Here is a 15028-nt window from a genome sequence, read left to right as displayed (position 1 = left end):
TCGCAGATGTTGAATGGTATACACCTGCCGTCAGAAATCCACCGTAAATTACGTTGGTTAGACCATTTATCATTTTGGAAAGGGTCTGAATTCAGTAGTTTTTTGCATTATGCCAGTATAGTAGTACTCAAGGAATTTCTCCCAACTGACAATTATCAACACTTTCTACTTCTGTTCTGTTCTGTCACAATACGCTGGTTCAGGAGCCCCCAAAACGTGCGTTTTTTAGTTTTCGACCTGAAAACTACATTTTAGAGTCATGATGTCTTCAGAAGAGTTGAAGGATGTTTCTTGGGCTTTCTTTTGATAAGAAAATATCAATGATCTATCCACCTTGAAGGGCGGTATGAAATAAAAAAATTACGCAGATGTACAAAAGCAGTGGTTGTTCTCTGCAATGTTGTAAAGAATGTGAATTGGAACATCTTTTCTGAAGACACAATATTAGACAAACGGTTTTGTAAGGAATTAGAGCACGTTTTGTATGAATGACCCACAAAAATTATATTTTGAGCATAACTTTTTTGGAAATGATTTTAGCACTATAGTTTATTCTAGAAAGTTGTGCATAATGACAAAAAACATGTTTGTCTAGAAGACTACTTTGATCTATCTTGAAACCTGTCAAAGTTATTAAAGGAATCTTTAGAAAAATAGTCAATTTTCACATCAAAACACCATGAAAAGCGGCAAGAAGCGGCAAGCCAAACAGCCACCATCTGAAAGATTCGGTTTTAAGCTACCGAATGCACAATGTTTTGTTTTGTTCCATCGTGTTCCACTATTGTTTTGAATCAAATTAAAATAGTCCTTAATGTACGTTTTTCAGTACAATTGTTACGTAAACAATGAATTATTGGCAGTGGCTGATTTTCTACCCGCCGCTGCCACATCCAGGCGCTATCGTATATGCGCAAATAGCCAGCATGAGTTAACCACCAGAAATTTGTATGGCGAAAGGCATCTAAGGAAATCACCTCAAAAGTAGGAACTTTTCACGAAAAACTATTTGGTACCAGTTGTGTAGGAAGGTGTTCGCTACGCCTATCAAATATTTTTTCGATGAGAGTGCTTAATTTTGAGAAATCGAATCTTAGATAGCCATATTGATTTCGGAAAGTTAACTCTTAGTGTGCCGCTGTAAGCACGCTCGAAGCAGGCGATTCATTAAAAAGTGGCTAACATGATTAGTTATTTATTGCATGGTTACAATCCCGACAAATGACAGCCGTTCGTCTTAAATGTGGAGGCCGTTTCTTCTTGATCGAGACGGTTACTTTGCAATAAATAACCAATCATGTTAGCCACTTTTTAATTGTTTACATAACAGTTGTACTGAAAACCGTACATTAAGGACAATTTTAAGTTGATTCAAAACAATAGTGGAACACGACGGAACAAAACAAAACATTGTGCATTCTGGTAGCTTAAAACCGAATCTTCAGATGGTGGCTGTTTGGCTTGCCGCTTATTGCCGCTTTTCATGGTGTTTTGATGTGAAAATTGACTATTTTTTTCTAAAGATTCCTTAATAACTTTGACAGGTTTCAAGATAGATCAAAGTAGTCTTCTAGACAAACATGTTTTTTGTCATTATGCACAACTTTCTAGAATAAACCATAGTGCTAAAATCATTTTCAAAAATGTTCCAATTCCCATTCTTTATAACATTGCAGAGAACAACCACTGCTTTTGTACATCTGCGTAAATTTTTTATTCCATACCGCCCTTCAAGGTGGATAGATCATTGATATTTTCTTATCAAAAGAAAGCCCAAGAAATATCCTTCAACTCTTCTGAAGACATCATGACTCTAAAATGTAGTTTTCAGGTCTAAAACTAAAAAACGCACGTTTTGGGGGCTTCTGAACCAGTGTGCAATGTTGTCCACAAATCATTATAAGTCAAACTGGCACGTTGCTAGAAAAATGTTGGATAAATTTGTCTTACAATACATGGAATTGTATGGTGAACAATTTTTGACCAGCAATGTGCACAATCTCCAACATATTGTAAATGAAGTTGAACGATTCGGACCCTTATCTACGATTTCAGCGTATCCCTTTGAAAACGCACTGCAACGGATTAAGCACTGCAACGGATTAAGTGGATGGAAAAGTCTAGAGCAAGCGGTTAATAGGCTGTCGGAGATTAATTCTGAGGAGTATTATACGACCCAGAAAGCTAGAACGCGGCTGCCGAACTATCCGTGTGTAAAACCTGCGGGAGCAAAAAGTTATTCACGTGAAGGAAGATTTTTCTTAAGTGATCGACAAAAACGCGTCACAAATGAAAATCATATAGTACGCTTTGATCAGGTTTCGGAATCTCCTGACCTGAAAATCAACGGAAAGGTTTTAACATCGAAAACTGATTTTTTTACATATCCCATAGTTTCATCTTTTCTGTATATATATCTTGGAAGTAAACGCAACTTGTGTAGTGTTAATTCAACTTTCAGCTGTTGTGATATTAAGTGCAAATTAGTAGCCATTGAGTATCGAGATAACTACGTATTTATTCCATTGATACACACATTAACTAAATGAAACAATATGTATTAATACCAGCCAATGTAATTTAATTCAAATTAAAACATAAAATAAACGTAACTTGAATCCATTTCGTAGTAAAACATCTGATCGAATAAGAATTATTAATATTATTACATGTTGTAATTGATATGGTTTATATGGTCTCGTTTCTACATATCACTCACTAAAATCGTTTGGTCCACTCGTGTCGGAACGGATATCGGTACAATCCAATGCATCTGATGAATCAATGGCCGATTCATCAAGCTCTTCCAATTCAGGCTTACTGTGATTATTGTCACAATCATCCACGTAATTGTCACAATCATTCAATGGATTTGGTAGAGGTTCGTCCGAACTGCCATCATGTTCAAGTTTCACTTGATGTACAGCTTCCTTCCGTTGCTTTACTCTTCTCACGTGTCTAGTTCCTCGGCGCATACCGGTAGCGGTCAAGTTTGAGTGAGTTCTTGAGCTTCTGCATGAAAAAGTTGGCCAGCTTCAGTTGGGTAACAATTTCAGAATCGTCACTCCCTAGCTGTTGAAATAACTGTAGAATATTCCGGTTCGGCATTATAGCTATTTTTGGCCCCTTTCGGCTAGCTCCTGTCCAGGTACACTTAGTTTGAAACTCTTTGCTGAAAAGCATGTCGAGTACACCTAGCATACGGTTATCCGCACAGTCACCGCTTACGTTTAGTCGCAACCATTTAATCTGAAAAGAAGTTAAAAATTATACATAAACCTAAACAATTACGTGTTCACTAAATGCGTTACCAATGCCAGGGAGTTTAACAATACCACAGACAAAACTCTTGGAACATTAGGCAATCAATTCCATCGGCACCTGTTGGTAACTCTGACTGTTTTGTCCGTTTGTCTGTGATAATACTTTTGTTACAAGAGTAGTGAATTTTGTCTAACACTTACCATTGATGATTTGTAATCGTCGTCAGTCAGTTTGTTCTCCAAATCAGACAACTGTTGTTCGTGTTCAATAGGATCAAATTTGAACAACGGTTGCTCCTCAATGTCCGTCACTTGGCAACCAAATCTCCGTATAGCGTTCAAAATGTATTCATTTTGTGTGGAGATACTCGCTGTTCGTTTCTCCAGTAGATCCAATCGATTATTGATTTGATGAAGCAGCTTTATAATTTCGCTCAGATTGTCCTCTCTTGGATTATCCGGTTGAGTGATCGTCGGTACAGCATGGTACGCCACATACTGGACAGATTGGACATTGTCTTCGGAGTTCACCGCAACTACAGTTGGTACGGCTGAATCAGTTCCAGGAGGGAAGGACTGCTGAACGATTTGAACTTTCTCTGGAATCATTGTCTCGGCAACAGGAACAAATCGTGTAGATGACGGAGCCAGTGTTGTTGTTTTAGGAGGAATTTTGTTCTCAACACTTTCTCTTACCTCAACAACGATAGGGGTGGCTGCAGGTGTTACTTGTGTTATTTGCGAGCTAGGTGTATTTTTAAGAACTCACATGTTTTCATAGTCTTCGGGTTCCTGACATTTGTTGATGTTGCGTCGTGCTAGCTGGCCAACGTCGGAGGATGATTCTTCGGACAATTCACCCAGCAAGCGTTTAGCTTCCGTCAAAGATGACATAGGGTTTCTTTTCACTGTACATTTAAACTTCAACCATGATTTTTTTGGCAAGCTATTTTCATCACGGAGAAGCTTTTCTTGTTCTAGCACACTTTTTACGTTGGGCCAGAGCACGATTTGTCCACTTCTTGAGCTGCGCAGCCATTTATCCGGCACGACAGAAAGTTCCTTGCACCCTCGCGAATTGCGAGTTTCTACGATGACAAATGGCATTCTGCGATTAAAAAAATTATTGTCGTTAAGAATATCCATTGCAATGCACGTTTTGATTACAAACCTTGACGATTTTCTGGAGTAAAACAGCAATTTAAACAATTTGTGCGGAACGAACAGGCAAACACACAAACAGGCAAACACACGAACAGGCAAACAACACACAAATGTCAAACCAAGTTCACAGGTAGATCCGCAAGAACTAATAAAGTTCGGTTAAGGTTTTAAATGAACTCGTTGGAGACTTTAAAGTTCTGTGGAAGTTCCAGGGGCAATTGATTCAAGCATTTAGAGAAGAATTCAACACTTTGAACAAAATCAACCATTTCTCACTTCGTCAATATGGTGCTGTGGTATTGGTCCCAGTTGCAACGCAGAGGATGTGAATTCAAGACTCGTGGTAGGTATATACAATTATATTAAATACAAACTAATAAAACTAATTACAATTTATGTACAGCTGCAACATACAACCACATTGAATTATGAACGTATGTAACAAATGACAAGTTGTCATATTTTTCCATTAAATTCATTCAAAGTTGTTTTTAAAGCTGAATAGCTTTCTTTACAGTTCTTTAAGCCAACTTCTTTAGAACTTTCAAGTTTTCATTGGATTCTTATAAGATGCTGTTGGACGCTTAAACATAGTTAATGAACTTGACAGTTCGGTTAATTACTTAAAAATTCAGCTGCATAGAATTCTCTTCACGATTATTCATGTGGCTGATTAAGCCTAATAAAACCCTATTATTCGAACTTTTGGTTGCTTGGGGTCTCAGCCTGAATACGCGACAGAATTTTGTACGCCGAGGTCAAGGGGAAGATCCATTAGATACGTAACGCAAATGATGATCGGTAATTGACGCACTCTAGCCTGTACCCTTTCTTATAGATTGGGCATATGAGGCCATCCAACCAGCCGACAGTTCTACACCTTCCCATTTTTTTAAATAATGTGGTGGATTGATTGATCCATCTGCACACTTCCAAATTTGAGAAGCTCGAGCGGGATCTTGTCCTCCTCAGCAGCGTTGGTGATTCCATAGGTTGATCATCACCAACTATGTTCATCTTGCTCCTTAAAACACTTTCGTTTTTATCGTTCAAAAATTATCCGATGTGCTTTTTCCACCTGGCTGCAAATTCCTTTCGTTCATTGCACTTGGCTCTGGCACAGTCTTATACATCGCACCATTGACAGTCGCGTAAAACCTCCGCATATCGTTTCTATCCATGTTCTCCTGCGGCTCAGCTATCACACTCTCTTCGTGCTGCCCGGCGGCCTCCTTTCAAGAGGCCCGGAGGCTTCCTTTCAAGAGGTCCGGAGGCCTCCTTTCAAGAGGCCCGGAGGCCTCCTTTCAAGAGGCCCGGAGGCCTCCTTTCAAGAGGCCCGGAGGCCTCCTTTCAAGAGGCCCGGAGGCCTCCTTTCAAGAGGCCCGGAGGCCTCCTTTCAAGAGGCCCGGAGGCCTCCTTTCAAGAGGCCCGGAGGCCTCCTTTCAAGAGGCCCGGAGGCCTCCTTTCAAGAGGCCCGGAGGCCTCCTTTCTAGAGGCCCGGAGGCCTCCTTTCAAGAGGCCCGGAGGCCTCCTTTCAAGAGGCCCGGAGGCCTCCTTTCAAGAGGCCCGGAGGCCTCCTTTCAAGAGGCCCGGAGGCCTCCTTTCAAGAGGCCCGGAGGCCTCCTTTCAAGAGGCCCGGAGGCCTCCTTTCAAGAGGCCCGGAGGCCTCCTTTCAAGAGGCCCGGAGGCCTCCTTTCAAGAGGCCCGGAGGCCTCCTTTCAAGAGGCCCGGAGGCCCCCTTCAAGAGGCCCGGAGGCCTCCTTTCAAGAGGCCCGGAGGCCTCCTTTCAAGAGGCGCGGAGGCCTCCTTTCAAGAGGCCCGGAGGCCTCCTTTCAAGAGGCCCGGAGGCCTCCTTCCAAGAGGCCCGGAGGCCTCCTTTCAAGAGGCCCGGAGGCCTCCTTTCAAGAGGCCCGGAGGCCTCCTTTCAAGAGGCCCGGAGGCCTCCTTTCAAGAGGCCCGGAGGCCTCCTTTCAAGAGGCCCGGAGGCCTCCTTTCAAGAGGCCCGGAGGCCTCCTTTCAAGAGGCCCGCAGGCCTCCTTTCAAGAGGCCCGCAGGCCTCCTTTCAAGAGGCCCGCAGACCTCCTTTCAAGAGGCCCGGAGGCCTCCTTTCAAGAGGCCCGGAGGCCTCCTTTCAAGAGGCCCGGAGGCCTCCTTTCAAGAGGCCCGGAGGCCTCCTTTCAAGAGGCCCGGAGGCCTCCTTTCAAGAGGCCCGGACGCCTCCTTTCAAGAGGCCCGGAGGCCTCCTTTCAAGAGGCCCGGAGGCCCCCTTTCGAGAGGTCCGGAGGCCTCCTTTCAAGAGGCCCGGAGGCCTCCTTTCAAGAGGTCCGGAGGTCTCCTTTTAAGAGGCCCGGAAGCCATCTTTCAAAAGGCCTAGGAGACTTCTTTCGAAATGCTCGGAAGTCTCTATTCAAGGGGCTTCGAATTCATCTATCTAAGAGCTTGGAAGCCTATATTCAAGAGGGTTAGAGGCGTAAATTCAAGATGCTCAGAAGCCTCCTTTTAAGTGGCTAGAAAGCCGCCTTTTAAAAGGCTCGGAAGTCTCTCTTCAATAGATTGGAATAATGAAAATTTCAGCCAACTTTATGGATAGTAATATATTTCGTAAATTTTCAATTCCATTTTTCATATATCTTATGAGTTACACTTATTTTCATTTACAGTAAAAAATGCGGGGTACCTCAATTAATCCTCAAAATTAAAAAGGTGGAGAACCGCTCCCATAGTTCAATGATGGCCTAGTGGAATGTAGCCAATATCAAAGAAACTACGCAGTGTACGGTCATCAAGCTTATTCAGCTAATTCAGTAACTTTTTGTCTCAAAATATAGTGTTAGTACACAGAAGATTGGGATCTAGAATGATTCGTACATGCCTGATGAGTTACAGGACTAAAATAATCTTCGAAAAAAAAACCTAGATTAATCCACCTAGCGGTGATGGTGCCTTTCTCGTTTAATTCGAGTTAGTAATTTCTACGCACTTTTGGTATGAAAAAAAGTATTTTGTCCATAACTTTTGAGCCCATAGTCCGATCCGGCAAATTTTCAATAAGAAACAATGGGACAGGATTCTTCGTCGAACGCAACTTGTTGTAAGTAAATCGGTTAAGGAAAAGTGCCTCAAAAATGAGCTATACTTTTTAATGTACTTTTATATGAAAAAAAGTATTTTGGCCATAACTTCTAAGCCCATAGTCCGATAGAAAACAATGGGACAGGATTCTGCGTCGAATGTAACTTGTTGCCAGCAAATCCGTTGAGGGCAAGTGCCTGAAAAGTGGACTAGATTTTTTGCAAACTTTTGCGCACATACATGCATACACACATACACACACACACACATACACACACACACACAGACATCACCTTGATTCGTCGAGCTGAGTCGATCGGTATATAACACTATGGGTCTCCGAGCCTCCTATAAAAAGTTTTTTTTTGGAGCGAGAAAGGCAAAAATAATACAAAAAGTTGAATTTTAATGTAATTTTATGGCCTATCAGTTCAACTCCGTTGCACGTGAAAAGTGGCATGATAGAATGTGTTCGTTCGTGCTCGAGTGTTCTGCAACTGAAATGAAATGGAATATGCGTATGTGTTCTTGCAACTTACTCTTCATGCTTGAAAATCATGCCACCTTGTAATAAAATGCTTACATCTGTTCCTGAAGCGTCTTCCTCCATTGAACAGATCTCCACAGCTCTCTTCGAGCTCTGCAGTCATGAACTCGACGAAATGAACTGCAAAAGACACTTCAAGAAGAACGCCGAAAATGCAATTTTCCCTTTCACTGAAAAACGTGCCACGAATATAAGATTCGGTCAACACAGAACGTTAGAGAGAGCTTTCTGCCCAGAAGAGGCAACAACAGAAGCAGCCAAACTTTGCCAAAGCAGCCACAACAACAAACAGCAGCCGACAAATACGTTGAGGCTGTCAATAGCAGCTGGCGCGTTTGTCTGCCTCGCGTTTCGCGCTCTCCTTGGGAAACGTTTCCAAGCTGCTTATTTTCTTATCCCTGGCGTTCGTTTTAATTTGCTTTTATTTTTTATCAATAATTCGTCGTATTTGTGTGGATATTATGATGCAATATGCACTGCAGATGTTATACATAATTCTATCGCAAGCTCAATTTATTGCTACGGTGGCCGGCCGACTGACGGTGCAGTAACTTGTACGTGTTTCAAAAGACGGTTTTAAAACGTAGCACAAAAAAAAACTGTGGATGTGAAAAAATACGTTTGCAATTTCTTTACACTCTCCACTCCATGTGCAAGTGGGTTGGATGCTCCTAGCGGGAGAAGCGCAACGTTTTGCTCGAGTACCTTCTGTACAGAAATGGGGCTAGAAAATTGAAGCCTACCCGGAGGTCAAAGTGGCATATCCACGTATGCTTGAGCTGGCAGTTTTTCTTTTAATTTATTATTCACTTGGTATCATCTGTAAAATATGAAACTTGAGTGCTACTTTTTTGCGACTATCCTCGGTGTGTTTTAACCGGAAACCATAGTTCGGTTTTTGTAATTCCCCAGCAGGGACTCGCCCTTATTATTTTGAACTTCTTCTGCTAGGCGAAAGCTAGCTTTTTTGCTCATGGCAATTAGCTCATAGTCGACTTTCATACTAGGTAAGTTTTTTTTTCTGACTAATAACATGTCTGACGTCTTAGTGTTGTTAGTGATGATTACTCTTCTCTGTTCAAGTGTTCAGTCATATGATCAGGCTTAAATCGATAGCGTTCGGGGCCATTTTTCGTAACGATGTAGGGGGGGGGTAGACCAAGCATTATGGAACTTTTACATGAATGAAATCATCAACACAAATAAGTATCACCTACAAGAAGCATAGAGGGAGTCTAAAATTGCCCAATTTCGCGTAACGTAATTTGTGAACATCACCCTAGAGAGAGGTTCCGGGAATATTTACCCAAATTTTGGATTCTTTTTACAGAACTGGTAAAGAGATCTGTTTTTTTTGCGAAATGTCATGTGCTCTATGATATTAATGTTGTTTCAATGGTGAAAATCAAAATGCCCGCGAATATAGCCGCTGTACGGAAACACTTGTGCACACAACACACCACCAAAATGTGCCGGTTGGGTTTATAACCCAAATTTTGTCTAAAAATCGTGAGCGGCTGAAGCTTAGTCAAAAACACCTCGTTCAAAGTGCTCGTTCTCGGGGTACCGCACTGCTAGAACCCAGATTAATTCACCTAGCGGTGATTATGCCTTTCTCGCTCATTATTAAATGTATCGAGAAAAGTTCCTTAGAGAGGTCAAAACAACACAAATATAAATTAAGAAAATTATTTTGAACTTTTTAGTGGAATGTCTTCGCTTGTCATAAGACGAGTTTGTACAATCCCACTTAAGTGGTGGAATTAAATGGGATTGTACAAACTCGTCTTAGTGGACAGATATAAAGCAAATAATGGTTTTTGACTGTAATATAGACTCCCAAAAAATTTGAAGTAATTCTTCTTCTTTTTTGGACTTCCAAATTTTTGATATAATTCATTATAATCAACAGACGATGAAAATCATTAGTCGTTATCAGTATTATTTCTGATTATGAAATTCTAGATAGATAGAAGTCGGTTACGGTGGAAACTGGGCGACTCGATACTTTGAATTGCTCTGATTAAAGCAGAACTCGTCATCTCCTAATTCACATACTAATTTGTTTCTAGAAAGTCGACTATGAATTAGGTTTTAAAATTCCACCATCTGAGCTAGCGATTTTCAATTTTTTTAAAATTTGCGGTGACTGGCTGTTGGAATAATATTTCAAGGCTCTAGTTATGTCCATGGAAATCGAATTGACAGAGTTATGAATAATATTACATATTCGAAAAAGTTTAGAAAAATAAACGAGATAAAAAAAACGCTCACTCCTATGAACATTGAAATTGCTCCGCCTCTCCTGGATGGAACATTTCTGTGCCAAAGGAGCGTGACTTGAGAAAATTTTCAATCAGTGTTTGTCGATGCCACTTGATATTCTATTGGGACTTCACTAGCTACGAATCGACTACGCGGCTTTTTCAGATCTCTATTTGATCGTGCTCATAAAATGAGTTAGTTTTAAATAAGGGGCTGTCCATAAACCACGTGGACTCTTGAGGGGGGGGGAGGGGTTTCGCAAAAGTCTACGATAGTCTACGAAGGGGGACGGGGGGGTATACCAAAAGTCTACGTAGACTTTTTTTAAAACGATATATACAGCAGCTTTGAGCGGAGTTCACTATTTTGATTTTTTTTAGGATTTTCCGTTTTTTCTCAATGACTTGACCGAAATAATTTCTTGCGTTTCTCCATAAAAATGTTATGAATTTCACTGAAGTAAAAGTCTGAACTACCGCTTAAAACTATCAAGGATTTCACAAGAAAGTTCTTCTGTGTTGAGCAGAAAAAAATCTTCGTGAGGAATTCTTTGGTCATATAAGCAAAATTATTCGAAATGCCCGTGCAAGATTCTTCGTAAATTTCTTCGGCAGTTATAATGCAAATTCTTTGGAATGATCGATGGAAAATTTTCAATTGCAAATTCTTTGGAATGATACATGGAAAATTTTCGGAAATTCTAAATAAATTTTTGAAAACTTCCACGAGAAATTATTTGAATTTCCCACCAAAAACAGTTTGAGTTTCCACAAAAAAAAATGCAATTTTTGTAAAAAAGTCTTTCTAGTTTTCATGAAAATTTATTCGAATTTTTAAGGAGAAGTTCACAAAAATTTCAACTGGATATTCTCCAGAATTTCCGCCGAAAATTATTCAGAAAATTCTTTGGAATGCCCATAAGATTTATTTAAATTTCCTAAAGAAATTGCTCCAAATTTGCAAGAGAAATTAAAAAATATCGTCGGAAACGATTCTAAATTTCCACGGGAAATATTTTGGAATGTCCGTTTAAACTTAAAATTACCTCTGGAAATAATTCTTAATTTTCACGGAAAATTACTCGGGGTTTTTTAACGGGGAAACTTTTGGAATTTAGAAGAAAAATCTTGGGATTTCAACAGATGATTATTAAGCGGGATATTGCATGGAATTTTCAAGAAAAGCATCGGAATTATCACGGAGAATTCTTTGGAGTGTTTCAAGGTTATCAATTGGTAATTTTTTATGAAATTTCCACGCAAAACTAATTGGAATGTAGAATTGACATTGTCGGAATTTTATTTCGAAATTTTTCCAAATTCTGACAATTCTTCGGTTTTCCCAATTTTGAACCGTTGTTGAGAATTATGGTTCAGGGCGTGACAGATTTTATCTGATTTTATCAGTGGCGCGCCGATGCCAAAGTGTCGGCGATGGTGGCGCACACCTCTAGGAGGAATTGAATTCAACAGTAATTAAATTAATTGGCTTTGAGATTTGATTTCAGGAGTTATGGATAGATGATTAAATTTGATTTCATTTCAATTTGATTTTTGTTTTGTTGGGTTTTGTTCAGTTTGATTTTATTATGTTTGAAATACGAACTTTTTTGTAATGTTTACATGGAAATAGAATTGAATAGCTGAACTGCTTAAAACGTGGTTGATTTCCATATTTTTCCAATCACATATGATAAGGTTTTGTAAAATTTGAAAAAGTCTACGTAGACTTCAAGGGGTGGGAGGAAGGGTTTCAGAAAATTCTACGAAAGTCTACTAGGGGGGACGGGGGGGTTTGAAAAATTGAAATTTCGGTCTATGTGGTTTGTGGACAGCCCCTAACTAATATCCAAAAATGAAACACATTTTGCATATAAAGAAATATATTTACTAGCTAGCCAATACTAGCCAGAAATAGTAGTTTGTGCAATAAGTTGCAAAAAGATGATTTTTTCAGCACGAGTTGTACGTGCCGAGTTGGATAAATACTACGAGTGCTGAAAAAATCGAGTTTTGCAACGAGTTGCACACGCTATTTTTTGCAATGACGAAAAATGGACTTTAATTTAATAAATCTGTTCCAAAATTGTAGTCTAATTTTCTCCACATGATCATTCTTGCCAATGTTACCGTGCCACATTGCAAAGTTCAATAAGCCGTGAAGAAAATAGATAAAATAGAAAATAGATAGAAATTTTGGATGTCATGACCGCTAAACTATTTAATTTATCACGGGGCGCATAGAATACACTATTTGAACACTTAACCAAGCTAATTTAGCATAATGTAGTCACGTAACGACTGTTCTGGTGTTGGTTTTTCAGTATAGCACCCAAATGAGTGTTATAATGATTATAATGCAACCCATTTGAGTTGCATAATGTTCATTAAAGCATCCATTTCGTTGGAAAAGTAGGCCGTTTTATCACTCAAAGGCGAACTGTAAACCAGATATTATGATCAGGAATTGAAAAAAAGTCATTTTTGGTCGTTTTTGTCTAAAGAAAACGTATTTTGGCCATAACTTCTGAGCCCATAGTCCGATTTGGCCAATTTTCAATAGCAAACAATGAGATAGGATTACTCGTCAAATGCAACTTGTTGCGAGTAAATCGGTTACAGGCCTGGTAGCGGGTCACTTTTTAGTGACTTGGTCACTTTTTTCGGGTCAGCTTCGGGAAACTTCGTCGAAAGATGCTTTATTCATGACGGACATGAAATGGTGGATTTAGGAAAAATGATCACTTGGTGCTTTTTGGCCCGAAAGCTGTTCGGAAATTATTCGTGACCTTAGATTCGCTGTAAATCTCTGTGTTCTTATAAGATTTTCTACAGCGATTAATTGTCACAGTTTAGGATGGGCACAGAGGATTGAGAATCTAAATATATTCACATATCCAATAGCAGACTCTGTTGATTTCAAAACCTCTTTAAAAAACCTACGCTTTATCAATTGAGCTGTTGAATATTAAGATTCATCTTTTTAATGTTAAATACATTTAATGTTGTTTCGGGAAGAATTAGTGAGCAAGGACTTGCTCCAATGCTCAATAAAATATTTATTTTTGAATCAAAATGGGTAAATTCGCATCTCTGCTTGATACTGCAATGGACTTTTGGGGTGCAACATTTCTACCCACACTTTTATTTTTTTTTTACCGGGATAGGGTAAGGAGAAAAATGAATGGTCTCTCGACATCTTCTCTGATAAGTATTACATAATATGGCAATTTGAACATTTGAAGCAGCATAAATAAACTTTGGATATTTCATCGAGAAAAAATCGTGAATTTTTTGGATGATAGCTCGAACTTCTTGTTTAGGTTTTTAAAGTCCGGAGAGCGGAGGGCAATATTTGTGATGGCACATATCGCACGACCTTCCTTCTGCCAAACTCCCGTATGAAGCTTCCACACTGATATTCTTCCCTCCCCCTTCATACGGGAGTTTGGCAGAAGGAAGGTCGTACGATATTTTCCATCACAAATATAGCCCTCCGCTCGCTTTCAAATCGACTTCTATAAAAACATTCTTCATGCCTGCCGTATCCTAACGGAACTATCAATTCTATACTTTCGCCTCTAATTCTATCATGAACATGAACGTCTTAGTTTGGAAGATGATATTAGCATTTCCATATCATCATAAAAAATAGGTTCAGTCATGTGTTTGAAAAAAGTTTCTTGGCTCCTATTAATGGTTTTAAAGCCCAACTGGTTATGAAAAATGAAAGTCCTATTTTTAAGAAAGCTTATAGGCTGAAGGATAAAGTTACGGAATATATAAGCTGGAAGACGAGAAGGTCATATTGCCAACAGATACAAGTGAATGGGCATCACCGATCATAATTGTGATGAAGAAAAACATCCGACATCCGATTAGTAATTGATTGCAAAGTATCTATTAACAGATCCATTATACCAAATACTTACCCGTTGCCCACAGCTCAAGACATTTTTGCGAATCTGTCGGGAAGTAAGATTTTTGGGTCCTCGATTTGGAAGGAGCTTACACGCAATTAGAATTAACAGAAAAATCGAAGAACTTTGCGGTTATTAATACTATGAAAGGACTAATATACACTTATAACAGATTGCCTCAGGGAGCTTCTTCGAGCGCATCTATCTTTCAGCAGATTATGGATAAGATATTAGAGGGAATTGAGAAGGTGTCATGCTACTTAGATGATGTGTTGATTGCCGGAGAAATAGGTACGATGTATTATGGAAAGTATGAAATAAAAATTCATAAAAAAAAATTGTAAGCTCTTTTTAGTGGAATGTATTCAACCTTCTAAGACGAGTTTAGTACTCTCCATTTAATTCCACTACGTTTTGTTATCTTTGCAGATACGTATTTCCACCGCAACTGTGTGGTCGTCTTCAGTGTCTCGTACTCGACTTGTCGATTCAAGTACGAGACACTGAAAACGACCACACAGTTGCGGTCGAAATAGGTATCTGCAAAGATAACAAAACGTGATGGAATTAAATGGAGAGTACTAAACTCGTCCTAGACGGTTAAAAATTCATGCTTGTGTCTTGGCCCAGCGACCCCCTTGTATATCATGAAAATGAAAATGAATTTTGTTGCCCCTTCAAATTGGAATTTTCGGCCAAAGGATATAACTTCATACGCATTAGAGCGAATTGCCTCTCTTCCCTCTGATCAATACTTCATTTTTACGGATAGTCTCAGCTCAATAGAGGCTATACGTT

The 15028-nt window shown here is 39.6% G+C and overlaps 1 pseudogene; it reads right to left on the bottom strand.

Moving 5' to 3' along the window:
• Positions 1–2711: 2711 nt before the first annotated feature.
• On the bottom strand, positions 2712–4370 carry LOC134209332 (uncharacterized; annotated as a pseudogene).
• Between the last annotated feature and the right edge of the window lie 10658 nt (positions 4371–15028).

This window comes from Armigeres subalbatus, chromosome 2, assembly GCF_024139115.2.
Source record: "Armigeres subalbatus isolate Guangzhou_Male chromosome 2, GZ_Asu_2, whole genome shotgun sequence".
In the NCBI taxonomy this organism is placed as follows: Eukaryota; Metazoa; Arthropoda; class Insecta; order Diptera; family Culicidae; genus Armigeres; species Armigeres subalbatus.
This window is presented reverse-complemented; position numbering and strand designations above follow the sequence as displayed.